Raw genomic sequence first — 18,996 nt, 5'->3', positions numbered from 1 at the left:
ATCAAACTTGGCCCTCTTTGCAAAAAAGTTTGGACACCCCTGAGTGACGCGATATCGGAGTCGGTCGCTCCAAGACTTCCAACGTTCCCCTCGTGGGCCGGGAAGTCGTCACGATGCCGCCAGGCGGCGCTCCAAGACGCGTGACCTCGAGGCAGCCCTCGAGGTCACGTCCAGACGCCGCACAAATGAGCACTAACGAGGCTGCTATGGACGACAATTTCCGCGATGGAAATCCGTCACACGTAGCGTGCTCTGTACGTGCACGTACTTTGGAACAAATGACAACTAGTTCTAGATTTGAAGCTTTCGTGACTGCAAGGATTCATATTCTTAGGTTTTTTCGGTAAAGTCACGTAGGTGAAAAATTAAAATTAATAAAAGTAAAATAAAAATGTAATAAAAATCACGTTTCGGAGGCAACACATGCTTCCGTCTTCAGGTGGAACCGTCACACCTCTCACTTGATGCAGCAGTCAGGCTGTGACGGTTCCACCTGAAGACGGAAGCTTGTGTTGCCTCCGAAACGTCGAGATTTTTATTTTTTTATTTTATTTTTACTTTTATTAATTTTTTACCTACGTGACTTTACTGGAAAAAACCTAAGAATATGAATACTTGCAGTCACGAAAGCTTCAAATCTAGAACTCGAGGCTACTTCATCAATACGCTGTGTTTGCGGCCTGCTACACTGGACTTCAGAAGAACGAGTAGATGAGTCTGACTCTCGTTCACAACAAAATCAAGCACTTGCGATTTGAAAATAAGCAGAGTGCTCGAAATTGCTGTAAACGTGAACAGAATAGATATATCGACTTGTGTGTGCTGTGTGTGTGTGTTGTGTATGTGCTGTGTGTGTGCTGTGTGTGTGCTGTGTGTGTGGGTGCTGTGTGTGCTGTGTGCTGTGTGTGTGCTGTGTGTGTGTGCTGTGTGCTGTGTCTGCTGTGTGTGTGCTGTGTGTGTGCTGTGTGCTGTGTGTGTGTATGCTGTGTGTGCTGTGTGTGTGCTGTGTGTTGTGTATGTGCTGTGTGTGTGCTGTGTGTGTGTGCTGTGTGCTGTGTGTGTGCTGTGTGTGCTGTGTGTGTGCTGTGTGTGCTGTGTGTGTGTGCTGTGTGTGTGTGCTGTGTGTGTGCTGTGTGTGTGCTGTGCTGTGTGCTGGGTGTGTATGTGCTGTGTGTGCTGTGTGTGCTGTGTGTGTGTGTGTGCTGTGTGTGCTGTGTGTGTTGTGTGGGCTGTGTGTGTGCTGTGTGCTGTGTGTGTGCTGTGTGTGCTGTGTGTGTGTGTGCTGTGTGTGTTGTGTATGTGCTGTGTGTGTGCTGTGTGCTGTGTGTGTGTGCTGTGTGTGTTGTGTATGTGCTGTGTGTGTGCTGTGTGCTGTGTGTGTGTGTGTGTGCTGTGTGTTGTGTGTGCTGTGGCTGTGTGTGCTGTGTGTGTGTGGCTGTGTGTGCTGTGTGTGTGTGTGTGCTGTGTGTGTTGTGTATGTGCTGTGTGTGTGCTGTGTGCTGTGTGTGTTGTGTATGTGCTGTGTGTGTGCTGTGTGCTGTGTGTGTGTGTGCTGTGTGTGTTGTGTATGTTGCTGTGTGTGTGCTGTGTGCTGTGTGTGTGTGTGCTGTGGTGTGTTGTGTATGTGCTGTGTGTGTGCTGTGTTGTGTGTGTGCTGTGTGTGTTGTGTATGTGCTGGTGTGTGCTGTGTGCTGGTGTGTGTGCTGTGTGTGTGTGTATGTGCTGTGTGTGTGCTGTGTGCTGTGTGTGTGTGCTGTGTGTGTTGTGTATGTGCTGTGTGTGTGCTGTGTGCTGTGTGTGTGTGTGTGCTGTGTGTGTTGTGTATGTGATGTGTGTGTGCTGTGTGTGTGCTGTGTGTGCTGTGTGCTGTGTGTGTGTGCTGTGTGTGTGCTGTGTGTGTGTGTGCTGTGTGTGCTGTGTGTGTGTGCTGTGTGTGCTGTGTGCTGTGTGTGTGTGTGCTGTGTGTGTGTGCTGTGTGTGTGTGTGCTGTGTGTGCTGTGTGTGTGTGCTACTGCTGTGTGTGCTACTGCTGTGTGTGTGTGCTGTGTGTGCTGTGTGTGTGTGCTGTGTGTGCTGTGTGCTGTGTGTGTGTGCTGTGTGTGTGTGTGCTGTGTGTGTGTGTGCTGTGTGTGTGTGGTACCTCATGGGGAGCAGTAGTGTAGCTGTTAGCGCTACGCTGCGCTACGAACCCGGCGACCAGAGTTCGATTCCTGCTCACGGCCAATACCAAGTGACTATTATCTGAAACTGTCCTGGGCATCCCCTAGGTAGACTCAACCTCAAATTAGTACCTGGTGCGATGTGCAAACATCGTCACTAGGGAGACAAAGGCGGTCGGGCGTGGTGCTGGCCACCCACCCCCTCGTGTGCCACAGTGCCGGCCTTCATAGGCGCTGCTCGCTAACAGCACTTGCCCCAACAGTCTGTTAAGGCTACACGGGGGATCTTTGTCTCTATTTACGTGACCGTGTCGTCTACACGCTGTCTGTTGATTATGTTAACGGCAGGCTTTGATTCCTAAAGCAATTAAAGAAATTGTGCCGTGTTTACGGAATGTGGAGGTATCTTTTTTTAATAAACGAGACGACGCGTTGTCTCGTACAATTAAGGATTTCAACCCGAGTTTCATTGCGAGCCGGAGTTTTGGGGGCCAGGGCTCCGGAAAATATCTCCTGCCTGGTTATCCAGGCGAAGAGTGAAGGGGGGGGATTCCATATTCCATTAGAAGTTAAACGAAAGGACTAACCGATAATCGATTATTATCGATTATCAAGCTAGTGATAATTGAAGTACAAACGTGCACATTATAATCGATGCTTTTCGATTCGACATTCCTGTTGTATGAATCAGGATTATCCAGCAGCCATGACTGGTCTCTGTATATGCAACGATGTTAAAATCATCGATTTTTTAAACACACTCTCATCGATAATCGGAATCACTAACAGGGGTCATTGCACGAAACGTCGTCGTCTCGTATATTGTTTTCATCTTCATGGCAGTGTTGTCGATTTTTTTTCGTTTGAAGGGAGGGGGAGGGGGTGGTGTCATCATTTTCAAGGATGACAGTGGCGGGGGGAGGGGGCGGGGGGATGGGTGGGCAGTGGGTGTCTGCGAGCTCCTATTAAGGCCGGAGCATCGCACTCCACGGAGGGATGCGAGTCAGTGTCATGGCACGTGTGTAGTCGCACGATTGTGTGACGCACGCACGCACGCACTCACCGTGCGAGGGTAATCATTTTAGGCCGAGTGGACCTAGGGGACGCCCACGTCAGGGCGGCCGGAATGTTGAACGCGTGCGCGTCTCTGGGATGGTGGCGCTCAGGAGCGCGACGTGCGGCCGTGTGCGAGGCTGTTTGTGTACCCGTCTGTGTGTCGTGACGGGGAGCGGTGGTGCAGCGGTTAGCGCGTTGTGCTACGAACCCGGCGACCCGGGTTCGATTCCCTCTCACGGACAAACACCGGTGACCATTATCTGAAACGGTCCTGGGCCTCCCCTAGGTCGACTCAGACTCAAATGAGTACTTGCTGCGATGTGTAAACATCGCCACTGAGGAGACAGGTGGCTGGGCGTGGTGTTGGCCACTCGCCCCCCTCGTGTGCCACAGTGCCGGTAGCCTTCACAGGTGCTACTCGCTAACAGCACTTGCCCCTACAGCCCGTGAAGCCTTTACGGGGCGCTTTGTATGCCCGTGTACCTGCGTTTACGCATGTGCGCTCGTACGTTCGCACGTACGTGTGTACGTATGCGCGGACACAAATGTATGCGTGGATGTACTTGTGTATGTGCGTGTGTACGTATGCGCGGACACAAATGTATGCGTGGATGTACTTGTGTATGTGCCACGTACGTGTGCGTCTATAAATACGCATACGTACACGTACGCGCATTTATGTGCATATCAGAACGCAGGTTTGCGTGCGTATTTACCTCTGTGTGTAGTTTATAGAGACGCACGCGTTTCGGCAACATCGGTCAGCAGCTTGCAGGCTTAACAGCAACTTGCCCCTACAGCCTGTCGAAGGCTACACGGGGGAACTTTGCCTCTGTGTCCCTATGAGCGAGTGTGTGTGGGGTGACGTGCAACTCGGAACTGTGGAATGTGGCGAGGTGGCTGGTGGGATTCTGGGGTGGTGGATGGGTGGGTGGGGGGAGGCGGAGGGGACGCGGGATGAAGTGTAGCCCGCGCCCGTTATCCATCATTCCCGGAGCGCCCGCACGCACACACGTCACCACGGCGCTTGTGCCAGGCCATGTGCACCTTGAGGCCACGTGAAGTGTCGAACGCCCGCTGGCAGGAGATCACGGGGCAGACCCAGCAGGTGCCACGGGTCGACTGACTGAGATGACTGGCTGATGCACCACCTGTGCCCCATACTGTGCCAACTTGCTGTGCTTTAGCCACCCGGCGCTCCGCTCGTTGTTGTGAGCGTCGCTCCTCCGCCCAGTAGCGTCCTTCACGAGCCTCCTCCACAGAGGCCGATCTTGACACCGCTGGTACCGGTCATCGGCAAGTCCACTCAGCTCCACGTCCTCCTGTACCGCATCACTCCATCTCCTCTCTAGCCCGTGCCACGCCCGTTTAGCCCCCTCGATCCGGCCGAACAAAAGCTGTTTAGGCATGCGGTGGCTGGGCATGCGGGCTACATGACCCAGCCAACGCAGCCTTGCCTGCCGGAGGAGCTCACCAAAGGGACTTTGCCCAGATCTTTCAAGGATTTGTGAGCTCCTCACACAATCCAGCCTGCCGGTTAAACCCAGGATGGATCGTGCACAATACCCATGGCAAACATCACCCTTCACCACCCACCATCTGCATGATATTCTCCCCGTGGATTTGTCTCCGGGTCCTCCGGTTTTCCCCCTCCACATTTAGAATCAACATCACGCGTTTAGAGCGTTTGGCTGCTTTAAGTGTCCACGTCATCAGCCATTTCAATGTGGCTATCATTTGTGAAAGCCAGGTCGCTTCTGCAAGAGCGCTACGTCGCTCAGTGGGCCATGCTTTGTGAACTAAGACAGATGTTTGCGTTTATAGACATTGCAGCAGTCAGAGACGCACACGTTTAGATTGCAGAGAGGATCGTACCAGTTTCTTTTGTTCAGGGGGCTGGGAATGCGTTTGCTTTATAAAAGTGCTCTCATTTTCAATCTGCCCTTGAAAGCAATCGTTAATCGAGTCCAATCCTGCCGTCGTGTGTTTACTTAGCCACACTGGCGAAAGGTCACTCCTGACATTTCCATAACGAATGCAAGAGGCTTCATCGCATGCGAGAGAACGCCGACTCGTGCAGCGTGGCACTCTACGTTCTCTTCCTCAAACGAGTCTTTGCATTTGGACGCGTAAAATAGCCGATTTAATTTCCTGCAGCAACAAAAATGTCAGATCGTATTCGTGGCATTTCCCCCCCTCCCCCCTCCGTGAGTAGCGCCTCGTGGATTTAATTATTTAATTAGGGAAGTTGCGGAAGCGGCTTTACGAGTCGCTCAAGCAACAGGGTTCACTCACCACTCTCTACACGTGACCCATCTCCACGCGTGTGTCCAGTTGAACGCATTGGCTTTCTCCGCGTGCAAAAGTACTCAAGAAGGAATGTGACAAGTAACCGGGCATTACAGGTCACGTGACACTACAGGTGTGCTCACACCTGAGTGCGTGTGTGCGTGTGCGGGTGCGTGTGTGTGAGTGTGCGTGTGTGTGTGGGGAGCGGTGGTGTAGCGGTTAGCGCGCTGCGCTATGAATCTGGCGACCCGGGTTCGATTCCCGCTCACGGCTAACACCAGTGACGATTATCTGAACCGGTCCTGGGCCTCCCCTAGGTCGACTCAGCCTTAAATGAGTACCTGGTGCGGTGTGTAAACATCGCCACTAGGGAGACAAAGGCGGTCGGGCGTGGTGCTGGCCACCCACCCCCTCGTGTATCGTTCCGGCCTTCATAGGTGCTCGCTAACAGCACTTGCCCCTACAGTCTGTTCAGGCTATACGGGGGATCTTTGTCTTTGTTGTGTGTGTGTGTGGGCTTGTGTGTGCATGTGTGTGCATGTGTGTGCGTGTGCGTGAGTGTGCGTGCGTGTATGTGCGTGTGTGTGTGTACGTGTGTGCGTGTGCGTGAGTGTGTGTGGGCGTGTGTGAGTGTGTGTGCGTGAGTGTGTGCCAGTGTGCGTATGTGTGTGGGCGTGTGTGAGTGTGTGTGCGTGCGTGAGTGTGCGTGTGTGTATGTGTGTGTGTGCGTGCGTGAGTGTGCGTGTGTGTACGTGTGTGCGTGAGTGGGCGTGTCTGTGCGTGTGTATGCGCGTGTGTGCGTGAGTGTGCGGCTGCAGCTGTCGATGTGAAAGCGCGAGTTCGTGGACACGTGCAGGTCGGAGACATCGTCGTGACTGTTGAAGTGGCCACGTGCAGGGCACTGTGGTCTGGACGGACGATCGGGGTGGAAGCCGAACGTGGGAACGCGCCCGAGAAAGCGCGTTCGCCGTGGTAGGCCGTAAGGTGAACTAGGAAAAAGTGGCTAGAAAATGATTTTCGTTCCCACATCTGGGAACTACTTTTTAAATCCTTTATATTAAGTTCGCTTGCTTGTTTACGACCGTGCAAATCTTTCGGTCGTTTTTTTACCCATTTCCCGTGATCCAATCGAGCTGACATTTTCCACACAGACTCGTTGAAAAAAAATTCCAAAATTTTACATTTTTTAGGACTAAAATATTATATTTAATTACCAATTGCTTAATGGTGCAATGCAATCATCTGATCCATAGGTGGCAGCCATCTCAAGCCAGAGGACGAGAGGACTCTAGCCGCCACGCATATAAAGGATTTATAGTGAAAAACTTTGTTTTTACGGGTTATACTTTTTAAATTATTTTTTTCAAAGACAAAACCATTTTCGACTTTATGTTAAAAGTTCTCCGCAAAATACCCTGCAGTTTTTTTTCAAAATCCATAAATGTACTTAATTGTGAAATGGAAAAAACGAAAATCTTATGCTGCTGGTTTTGTTTGTAACGTTATTTATATACATTTTAGCAACACAAAATATCTCTCAAACTGACACTTATACATGTACCTAGACACTTCAGACAGGTTTTGGTGCATTATATACTCAAGTGTGAATGTAGACCATGAAATATGGCACATTTGTAGAAAATATGCTTCAACTTCACGGATTGGCACTAAGCAAAATTAAACAAACATTTTAAATTTAGCAAAACTGTGATGTTTTGTACATCAAAATTTTCAGTAGGTACCGTGTAATCACAGAGAGATACAAATATAAGCACACTTTGGCCCAAGTTGGCTGACTCGAAATGCTACACTGTCCCCTTGTTTTGGAATGCTGCCAAAAAAAATTACAATTCTACCACACATTCTTTACAGCTCAATCACCTTAAATTATAACACAGCGCATATTTACTCATCGGTATCATCCCTATCACTATCAGAGCCATCATCCCATGTAGGTCTTTCTTCTGTTTCCTGTGAAACATTTGCACAATTTTGGCACCGACATAAATCAGTACAAGACAGTCTTGCAGACATACAGGAACATCTTCCAGTCTCACATTTGCTCTGCTTGCAACTGCAGTGGACTGCCTGCAACACACTTTCAGGGGCAGGGTTTCTAGTCATCCAGGTCACTGTTAACTCACCATCCTCGAGGTGCCATCCATTGCCGACGGGTGAAGGGGCACACATTGTACCTTGCAGAGAATGTCTCATGATGGCTGCTTGCTAGTTTGCCCTTTTGCAGTGTTGGTACAGGGCGTCACTTGTAAGGGGCATGGATAGTTCTGGAAAAGCTGACGATGCCAGCACTGCCTAAAGGATATGACACAGTTCCCAAGGAGTAAGACAGAATTTCCCGCAGGTCAATTTTTCTACTTTGACCTGTGACGAGTAATCTGGAGAATAGTTTCTTGTCGGCACGTAGAATCACTTCCTTGCCTGCTGCAGATTTCTTCTTTGTCTTTGCTTGGTCACTAAAGGTCTTCAGTTTTTGTGTTTTGATGGGAGCATAAATGTTAACTGATGGTGATAACAGTCTTTGGTCCATAAACTCTTTGACAGCATTTTCCCCCTTTTTCAGGAGCTGCGAGCAAATCCCACATGATTTCTTCAGCTGCTACTGTCCCAGAGCTAAGACACACAATGCCATCTTGGTGTGTGTCAAAAGGATTCAGCATGGAATCTAGGGTGGAAATTATTCTGGTCACAGCCCTTTCATCAGCATGAATTCGTGTGCTGTCAAGGTCTTTTCGTTTCCTTATATTGGGAGATTTACCTGCCATTGCCTCACATTGTCTTGCTATGGCAGCCCTTTCATGTTGCGACAATATCCAGCGATATACTGCAGCCCGATTCTGTGTTAACCCTGTCCAACCACCCTTTGTCTTGGAATCTCTGTTGCATGTTTGCTCAATGGCCTGGTCACAAGCAATTGAGGCAAATCCATGGATACTTTGACGTTGGACAGTCCACTGGCCTTTAACACTGAGCTCACTGTGGCAAGAAGGATGTGTGAGGGGCAAATTGGTCATTTCCAGCCAGTAAAAAGATAAATACCTAGCATAATTTACACGATCGTACGCAAAAATCCATGCCATCATCAAGCGCACTGTTGACAGGTGAAGCTGCCAATCCGATTCTCGTGTTGCTCTCACAAACAGAAGGAGTATCTGTACCATGTCGATGTATGAACTCCAGAAGGCAAACGTTGGGTTTTCTGCATTTCTTCTTTGAAAACAAAGTCTTCATATTTCGAACACATTTTGTCAAATATCTCATTTGCACACAAAACAACCATTGTTCTCTCCGGGAATGCACATTTGATCTCATTGATGACATCCAGACACTCATATCCCTCCTCTTGTGGCAGAGAATCTAAGAAGGTGAGAAGTCTCATGCGTTGCAGACTCTCGTACAGAAGTTTGTGTGCCCTCATGCTGCGGTTGTAATGATGACCACTGATCACTCCATTGATGGATCCTGGGGCAACAACTTTGGACTCAATGACTATGTCTTGCAGTCCTGCATCTCCAAACCTTTTTCCTAGAATGCTCAGGTAGGACATGCATGTGTGAAATTCACCTAGTCTAATCGCTTTACGCTGAGTAAAGTCATCATCTTTCCAGCGGATTTGCTGAGCTTTGGCATATATAGCTTTTTCAAAAACTAACACTATATGGTCCAGTTCTAGCTGATTATAAATTTGGACACTTCGCTTCAGAATTGTGTTTACTGTTGACATCTCTGTCGGTGAAGCCTCAATGACTGGAAGATAATACAGTGCTGACTTTTGCAGAGTGCCGTCACCTTGAAGTAATGTATGTAAACCTGTCCAGCTTGGTATTGTGCATCTTTCAGCATCGATGGACTTTACAAAAACATGCCAGTTCAGTTTGTACAGCAGACACCGTGTTCAATTTGTATGTGTCCGCCTGTAATGGAACACTTTCCTGATTAAACAAGTTATGTGGTCCTTGTCTGTTAGACTGATGGTACTGTTCGACAGGGATGCTAGGGGGTACTTTCAATGAGGGTTTTCCCTTCTGTAGTGGTTGTCTGTTTGTTGTTGACACAGGTTCAACTACAGAACTTTGCAGCATAATCCCATTTGTGTGGTGGGTAGTTCTACGACCTGACAGTGTCTCCTCCGCAAAGTCAATATTGTCCCACACAAGTACTGTAGGAACCTTCTTTGAGAATCCCTTTGGTATTTTGTCTCTGCCCTCTACTCGTTGAACTTGGGCAAGGCTAGTGTCTAGACTGACAACTGTGTCCCATGCTGCACAATGTCCTAGTCTATTTACAAGTGACACAATTTGTGATGAACCTGTTAAATGGCGAACCGTTAGACCAAGACACAATGATTTAGGGGTCTGCCTCCGACCCTTAGATGCAAGATACACAATGTCTTGACAGATACATATCACTTTTAGGTTCAAATCATCTGGAATATCAACATAATGGGCCAGTGTTGGTTCCTCAGTTGCACCAATAATCCAGGAAATCAGATTGTACAGTTCAATTGGAACGACAGATTTTGCCTCACTCACATTTAGGTCATCTGATGTGGGTAGCCACGGGCATTTCATACCGGGAGAGTCACACAGAAGCATCTTTAATATTAATGCCGCACTGTAAAGTGTCCTCGTGTCCTCTGCAGTATTGATGGAGGCCATTGAACTTGGTCTTTGTGGACCAGCTTTTGCACTAACCCTGTTTTCAGTCATTTCGCTAGTTACCTCAGTTGACTCTGTTGTTTCTGTACTTGATGGATGAGGTAGCCTGTCTATCAGCTTATCTGCAGACAATGTCTCAACGAAAACCATCTCACTTATGTTGCGCTTCTTGAGGGAGTGAAACACCAGCTGGGGGAAATCACGGGCCAACCTCCTACTTTTTTAATGTGAAAATGTGAGGGAATTATTCATTAATATTTATTAATATAAAATATTGCGAACTCACTGTTCTTCTGAGGTCACAGTAACTGATGCACTAGACTTTGTCAAGAACCTGGTGTACTGTCTATAACAGGACTTGTGGTATCGCACCTCCAGAGACACACAGTCTTTGTCTCGAATATGCACAAGAATGCTAGTGTCTTCCTTCATTTCAGCAGCTTTCAGCAAATTGCCTGTAAATAAATAAATAAAACTTATTCAACTAATAAAAAACTGTGTTAAGAGTTAAACAATATTGAGTGTTCTGGCTGTAGCTGTATGCAAAACAATGCAAATCTGTCTCTGACTGTAAAATAAACATTACATAAATTATGTAATTGTAATTGAAAGTTAGCCATGGTACCCAGCATAAGGGAATACAAGTTCAAATGTGTGTTTGTGTGTGTTTTGTTTTTACCTACGTGCTGACGTTTCTGCCTGTGAAAGATGGTCCTTCTGGCGTTTGCCTCCCACAGTAATGTACTTGTCCGTTTTCTTACAAATTATGCCCAAGGCAGAAAGCACAGGACCAGCACAAGCTACTGGCAGGCCGGTCCTGGACCTGAGTTTTTTTGCGGGACAATCAACTGCAGCGATACTAACGTTACTACCCGATGGCACAGACTGGCTTTGATCTTGAGCATCAGGACGCTGTGTGGCCCGTTTCTCGGCCGCATCCAAGCGCTTTTTGTCAATGAAACGCCTGTAGCAAGTGGAGTGAAACCCAGCGTCTTCGGGAACATTGTCAAACTCGATTTCTAGACAATGTTTGTATGTTTCTGCTATTCTCCGATTCTCACCTTGCAAAAAAAGCCACCGTTTGACGCAGTTTCTGAATGTATCCCACTGTGTCCGTGTAAAATCCTTTGTTTCTTCTTTCTTTATGGATGTGAGATGCATGTAGCATTGTTTAAAATACTTTTTACGGACTTTTGAAGGAGGTCTGGCCGTAATTTCCTCCTCTTCACTACTCGACATTGACCACAAGGGCGCAGACATCTTGGACTAATGTTTACCTCTCGTCCCAAAAAGCAGCCACCTTATTGGTCTAGCGGGAAGCACGTGACGCAAAGCCTAATCACTGATGATCAAAATATTATTACGCGAGGAAAGAAATATTGCCGACTTTAAACAATAATAAAAAATAAACTGCAGGAATAGACATGGAGAACTTTTATTTTCACGGCCAACAGCAATAGATCTTTTTATTAGAATGAAAAGAATTTAGTGCCCCATATATGGGAACGGGATTAAACGTAAAACGTCTTCACCTTACGGCCTATCTGTCATTCAGACTCTGTCTCTCATACGATACGTATTATGGTGTTCTACACTCACCAATGACAGTAGTATCTTGAGACTTGACTCTAGTAATGACGACGACGACGATGACAATGACGATGACAATGACGACGATGACAGACCTGTGCAGTTCGATGAACGTGATGATGAATGATGATGATGATGACGATGACAGACCTGTGCAGTTCGATGAACGTGATGATGAATGTTGACGATGATGGTGTTACTGCTGCACAGGTATAATGAGGCCTTTAAATCAGTTTGAAAAATGCACTGAGGCCGCGAAACTTGAACCGCGATGTGGCGAGGGATTACTGTATTTGCGAAAGGACCTAAAAGGATTCATAACGTGTTTGGGTTTAGATCGCCGCGTTATTTATAAATGTGTCGTAACCCTCCACCACCCGACACGGCCAATCAGTAAAAAAGTGTCACGTTGACAAAAGACAAAATAGTTCACTGCTTTAGCCCCCACACCGGTGTGTGTTGAAGCCACAGCATTTACAATTTGAGTACCAGCGAAACGTCGTACTACTCAAATTGTAAACGTTGTGGTTTCACGCTTCAACACACACCGGTGTGGGGGCTAAAGCAGCGAACTATTTTGTCTTTTGTCAACGTGACACTTTTTAAACCGATTGGCCGTGTCGGGTGGTGGAGGGTTACGACACATTTATAAATAACGCGGCGATCTAACACCCAAAAACGTTGATTGTGAATAATATTGGTCGCGAAAGCCTCTGCTACGTGTATAGTGTGAAACCTCTTCTTGCGCTTGCGAACAGAGATCGGCGCCCGAGTCAGCTCCCGGCCCGCCACGCGCAGAGGGCACGAGGCCTCGCGACGCCGCAAGCATCGAGCCGTGAGTCAAGGAGGAGGTCAAGGCGAGTCACAAGTAGGTCAATCGGGAGTAGACATTTGGGTGTTAGCGTAGGTCCGCCTTATCGACCCATACTGATGTAATGGGACATCGCAGGTAGCCGGTAATAAATCATGAAATAACTAATGGTGATCTTCTTGGTTCTTTCGGTAAAGTCACGTAGAAGGGAAGTAATAAAATAATAAAAATAAAACATAATAAAATAAAATAATTCTCACGGCTACAACGCAAGCAGCCGTCTTCATTCTTCACCTGAAGACGGCTGCTTGCGTTGTAGCCGAAACGTCGTGAGAATTATTTTATTTTATTATTGTTATATTTTTATTATTTTATTACTTCCCTTCTACGTGACTTTACCGAAAGAACCAAGAAGATGGATCCCTGCAGTCACGAAAGAAGCTTTAAATCGATAACTAATAGTGACCTCGTGTGGTCTCGTTGCATTTAGCAGCAGCGTTGGTTGAAATTTTCAAGTGCAGTAAAATTGTCACCCCTCCCCCCCCCCAAAAATACAAAAGTCTATGTTTATACTTTTTGCATCGTGTACAGTCTGGAAGCTACCCACGTGCCAAATTTCAAGTTTGTTGCATGTCGGGAAGTATGCTAAACATTTCGAACACACACACATATTCACAAATTTCCCTTTTTTAAATCCTTTATATTAAGTTCGCTTGCTTGCTTAGGACCGTGCAAATCTTTCGCTCGTTTTTAACCCACTTCCCGTGATCCAATCGAGCTGACATTTTCCACACCGACTCGTTGTGCGTGACAATTAATTTTCGTGAAAAAAAATTCCAAAATTTTACACTTTTTAGGAAAAAATTAATTATATGTAATTACCAATTGCTTAATGGTGCAATGCAATCATCTGACCCATAGGTGGCAGCCATCTCAAGCCAGAGGAAGAGAGAGGACTCTAGCCGCCACGCATATAAAGGATTTATAGTGAAAAACTTTGTTTTTACGGGTTATACTTGTTATATACATAGACGAGCTTTACTACCCGGCTTCGCCCGGGACTTGAATTCTTGTCTTGGACTAATTCACGGCCTACGAGGAGGGTGGGGGGTGGGGATGCGTGACGTCAGCAGGCACACTGCATGACGCTGCCGCATTGCGGGTGACGTCACAGACGTGACGTCACCGCTCACTTGTGCGATATATGATATCCATTATTTTCCCCCCCGCCCCCCAAATAAAAAAGTTTATTTTTATACTTTTTACATTGTGTACCGTACGGACGCTAGCCTCGTGGCAAATGTAAAGTTTGTAGCCTAGCATATTTTTCGATTTAAAGCTTTCGTGACTGCAGGGATTCATCTTCTTGGTTCTTTCGGTAAAGTCACCACGTAGAAGGGAAGTAATAAAATAATAAAAATAAAACAATTCTCACGACGTTTCGGCCACAACGCAAGTAGCCGTCCTCAGGTGAAACCAGGTCTGTCGAGGCGACAGCGTCTGAATGAAACAGCACACGAGCTTGGAGCATGTATATAAGCTGGGTTGGAAGGGGGGGGTGGAAAGGGGGCGCCTTGACAAAAGAATTTGCATATCAAGAGGAATCCAGCATACTTCCCTTCTACGTGACTTTGCCGAGTATATTGTATCCATTGTTCCCCCCCCGACCCACCAGCCGCTCATTTGTGCAGGACACACGGCGTGACGTCAGCAGGCACACTGCGTGACGCTGCCGCATGTGGGTGACATCACCGATGTGACGTCACCGCTCACTTGTCGTGCAAAATATATCCATTATTGTGCCCTAACCCCCAAAATACAAAAGTCTATTTTTATACTTTTTGCATTGTGTACAGTCTGGAAGCTACCCACGTGCCAAATTTCAAGTTTGTTGCATGTCGGGAAGTATGCTAAACATTTCGAACAGACACACACATTCACAAATTTTTCCTTTTTTATATCTATAGACGAGCTTTACTACCCGCCTTCGCCCGGGACTTGAATTCTTGTCTCGGACTAATTCACGGCCTACGCGCAGGGTTTGGGGGTGGGGGGATGCGTGACGTCAGCAGGCACACTAAGTGACGCTGCCGCATGCGGGTGACATGACAGATGTGACGTCACCGCTCACTTGTCGCGTAAAATATATCCATTATTGCGCCCCCCCCCCGCCCCCCCAAAATACAAAAGTCTATTTTTATACTTTTAGCATTGTGTACAGTCTGGAAGCTATCCACATACCAAATTTCAAGTTTGTTGCATGTCGGGAAGTATGCTAAACGTTTTGAACCGACACACATTTCCCTTTTATACGTATAGATTAGTAATAAGTTGTTAATTTAACTACTTTAAAGTTGACAGATTGGAAATGTGAATAGCACTGGCTCACCACGGGGCTTATCGCGTGGTATCTGAGTACTTCTTTTGAAACGTAAACCCCGCAGTTTGTGAGTTAAATTCGTCGCAAATTGCGTCCACAGACACAGAGACACAGACAGACAAAAAATGACGTTTATAGGTAAGAATAAGAAAAACAATGAATCTACGTGTCGAGGAGAGAGAGACACGAGAGAGCCATGAGGTCACCTCGGGAGACGGGCAACGCGTCACCCTTAGTCACGTGACTGAAGGAGTGTGTGCGTGCCACGCGTGTGCGTGGTGCTGGCCACCCACCCCCTCGTGTACCGTTACAGCCTTCATAGGTGGTGCTGCTACTTGCTAGCAACGCTTGCCCCAACAGTCTGTTGAGGCTACACAGGGGACCTTTGTCTTTGTATCGCCACACAGGAGTCACGGAGCTTTTGAGCCCTGGGGGCATCCACAGCAGCCTGAGGCGGTGGCACTCACAGGTGAGACTCGGGGTTACGTGATTTCTAATTGATCGCCATCCATCAAATTTCGATGTAAAGCTTTCGTGACTGCAGGGATTCATCTTCTTGGTTCTTTCGGTAAAGTCACGTGACTTTACCGAAAGAACCAAGAAGGAGCCATCCATCAGTGAACCCATAGGTCACTCGACTTCCTCCTGCCAGTGAGCCTTTGACACTTCACGTGGCCTCAAAGTATACCTGGCACAGGCGCCATGGCGATGTCACCGTTGTCACTTATTGGAAAACGGCGGTTGTTGATGCCGGTGTTGACGGCGGTGATTGTCACGGCACAGGTGTGAGTGGCGCATAACTGCCCCGGGCAAGACGCTGCGGGCGGGGCCAGGAAGAGGAGCGCAATCGGAGTGCCGCGATGGAGAGAGAGAGGAGAGGGATGGATGGGGGAGGACAGAGAGGACCAAGGGGTGAGGGGGATAGACGAGGGGGAGATGGATGGGGTGAGATGAGAGAGCTCGTGAGACAGAGGGCAGTGAGAGAGATGGCCAGAATTGCGAGGGGCGGTGGAGAGGGTGGAGAGAGGCCGTGGAGACTGAGCGAGAATGTGGAGCGGGGGCGGCGGACGGTAAGAGAGCGGGAGATGCGGGGGAGGGAAGGGGCGGAAGGAGGCCGACGGTTGGAAGAGGGGGTCATGGGTCAGGAGGAGGAGCGGTGGGCTCGAGGAGAGCTTGCTCGATGGAGGGGAGAGAGAGACGGGTGCAGGGAACGAGGGGACGCGGGCCGGGCTTTGGGAGCGAGGGAGAACGTGAACCGGGAGGGACAAGAGAGGGAGGTGCGGGCGAGGGAGGGCGAGAGGGGTGGACGGGGGGTAGAGGGAGAGAGGCGGGGGGAGAGGGACCCGGCCAGGCAGAGGGGAGCGGGAGAGGCGGTTCGGGGAGTACAGAGGCAGGACATGGAGGGGGCTCGACTGAGGGCAGAGGGAGAGGTGCGAAGGCCGACAGACAGGGGAAGAGCGGAGGCCGACATTGTCAGAGGGGCCAATGGCCCGGGTGGAGAGCGGCAGATAAGAGAGAGAGCGGGAGAGATGCTGAGGTGGGAGCGAGAGGGGGCACGAAGGAGATATGACAGAGGGGCAGATTGGGAAGCAGGGAGGGAAAGAGCGGAGGCAGACAGAGTCAGAGCAGTCGGTGGCCAGGGTAGAGAGCGGCAGATAAGAGAGAGACCGGAATATATGCTAAGGTGGGAGAGAGAGCGGCGTGGAAGGAGGAGAGAGAGAGAGGTGGACGGAAGAGGTGAGAGAGAGGTGGCACGCAGGGGCGTGGAGGGGGCTGGAAGGTTAAGAGGCGGCAGAGAGGTAGAAGTGGCGATCGAGAGGGTTAGGCAATTCTTGGACAGAGCGTGGAGAGTGGCGGAGCCCGGGAGGGGTCGAGACTGGAGGGCGGAGGGGGAGGTGGTCGCGAGAGACAGAGGAGTCGCGGAGAGAGACAGACGGCAAAGAGAGATGGGGGAGGGGGGCGGGAGGAGAGAAGGGGGAGAGGGGGGAGGGAGGGGACGGTTAATGCAAATGCTGCGGCATATGGCGAGAGAGAACCGCTTGGTGGGAGTGGTGGATAGGGTGCTGGGTATTGGGAACGGGGGGCGAAGGTGGGTGGACAGAGGGGGAGGGAGAGAGAGCGCCAAGAGCCCGGCTTGTCGTTGCATCGATGACCGCTGATAGATGATGTTTGCAGGGGGGGGGGAGGAGAGAGCGAGCGGCACAGCGATTCGGGCTACACTGCACTAGCAACACGGCAGAGACCCCAGTTTGATTCCCGCTCCTGGCCAACAACGATGGTGATGATTGTCTGAACCGGTCCTGGGCCACCACCCTCCTCTAAGCGCCGACTCGGTTTCAAATGACCAGCGGTGTGTTTATGGACACGATTTGGAATTCAAACGAACGGTTGTTTGGGTTGCATTGTGTTCATTAAAGTTGCTTGCAATTCAAATACAGGTGTGTGCTGTTAATAATAATAATAGTACAATTTGTAACGCGCGCAAATTTGCAGACGTAGTGGCCGCAACTCAGAGGCGCGGAGCCAAGCTCAGGGTCGCTCAAAAGCACGTGATTGTAGAGGTGAGTTTTTAAGTGTCTCTTGAAGGAGGCGATTGAGGTGATGCTGCGAATGTGCAGAGGGATGATATCGTTCCAGACTGTTGGGGCTGCCACCGAGAAGCGGCGCGTAGACACGGTGACCATCCTGGATCTTGGTATCGAGAGGAGGTCGTGAGTCGCGCTGCGCAGGCATCTGCCGTGTGCCGAGCTGCAAGTTGTCAATAATGAAGAAAGATGGTTGTGATGGCAGACGATACAATTGTGGTGAGCAAGGCCTGAATCCTTACCCTGAGAGTGGCCACGTGGGGGAGAGGCTGCCACTCTGTACAGAGCTGGAGCGGTACCACCTGGATCTCTGTGGCATTCAGGAGATCCAGTGGACCGGCTCTGGACTCCAATCATCATGAGGGGTGCAGAGTCCTCCACTCGGGACAGGAGACTGCCAAACAACAAGAAGCGGCTCTTATTCTGAACAAAATAATGAACGGGGGCGTGGGAAGGTGGCGGCGAGGTGTGGGAAGCTGTAAGCCCCAGGCTACTTTGGGCTCGACTCCCCATCAACAGGAGGCAGGAAATGGTGGTGGTGGTGTTGGCTGCTTACGCCCCCAACCGAAGATGAACATCAGTGGAGGGATGCAAGCAAGCCCGAGGATTCAGATTCCTTCTATAACCTCCTGTCACAGGTGTTAGCTAAAAGTGGCCCCTCGGGATAGAGTCATCCTGTTGGGTAACTTCAATACCCGAGTTGCTCATGATGCTGGCACCTGGTCTGGAGTGATTGGAAGGCATGGGCCGGATCAACTCAATACCAACGGTAGCAGGCCGTTAGACTTCTGCGCAGCCTATGGGCTTGTAATTGCCAACATGCTGTTCTGGCATCTGTGCATCCAGACAACATCGTGGATTCATGCCGGCTCCAAGCAAGAACATCTGTTGGACTATAGCAATGGAGCAGTGAATGCAGGCCTGTGTCCTTGACACCAGAACCTACAGTGCGGCTGACGTCACTGACCCATTAGCTTTCTACATGTAAGATAACAAGCCATCTAAGACCCCATCCAAGTCCACAGCGGCCTAGTCTCAGCTAGCCGATCAAAGTTGCAAGCGAAAATTTCACCGTCGCACGCACCTGGGGTGCATGCGACCTGTCGACGCCCAGCCGCTCTCCCCTCGCGGACGCGTAGCCACTCGCCCCGCAAGTTTTGCGCGTGGCGGCCGTCCCGCCGATCGGCGGCGGCGGCTCCTCCGCTGCCCGACAGCCGCCACGGGCTTCGTAGCCGGAGTCCTGGAGCTGTGGGAGGGATGACCGTCTCGCCGTCCTCATCCCGACGACACTACAGGTGGGTTTTTACTGGTAGGAAAGAAGTGAACCAGCCTACAATAGATTATATCGTCCGTCCGTCCGTCCGATGTCCGATTAGGTGTAGCAACATCGCCCCCTACTGCAAAAACTTGGCAGGACCCTACAAAAACCTTTAGACTCAGTGAGGCTTTC

This window comes from Lethenteron reissneri, unplaced genomic scaffold (assembly GCF_015708825.2).
Source record: "Lethenteron reissneri isolate LAM-NWPU_2019-01 unplaced genomic scaffold, ASM1570882v1 scaffold_1323, whole genome shotgun sequence".
Taxonomy (NCBI): domain Eukaryota; kingdom Metazoa; phylum Chordata; class Hyperoartia; order Petromyzontiformes; family Petromyzontidae; genus Lethenteron; species Lethenteron reissneri.
Note: the sequence above shows the minus strand (reverse complement) of the source record.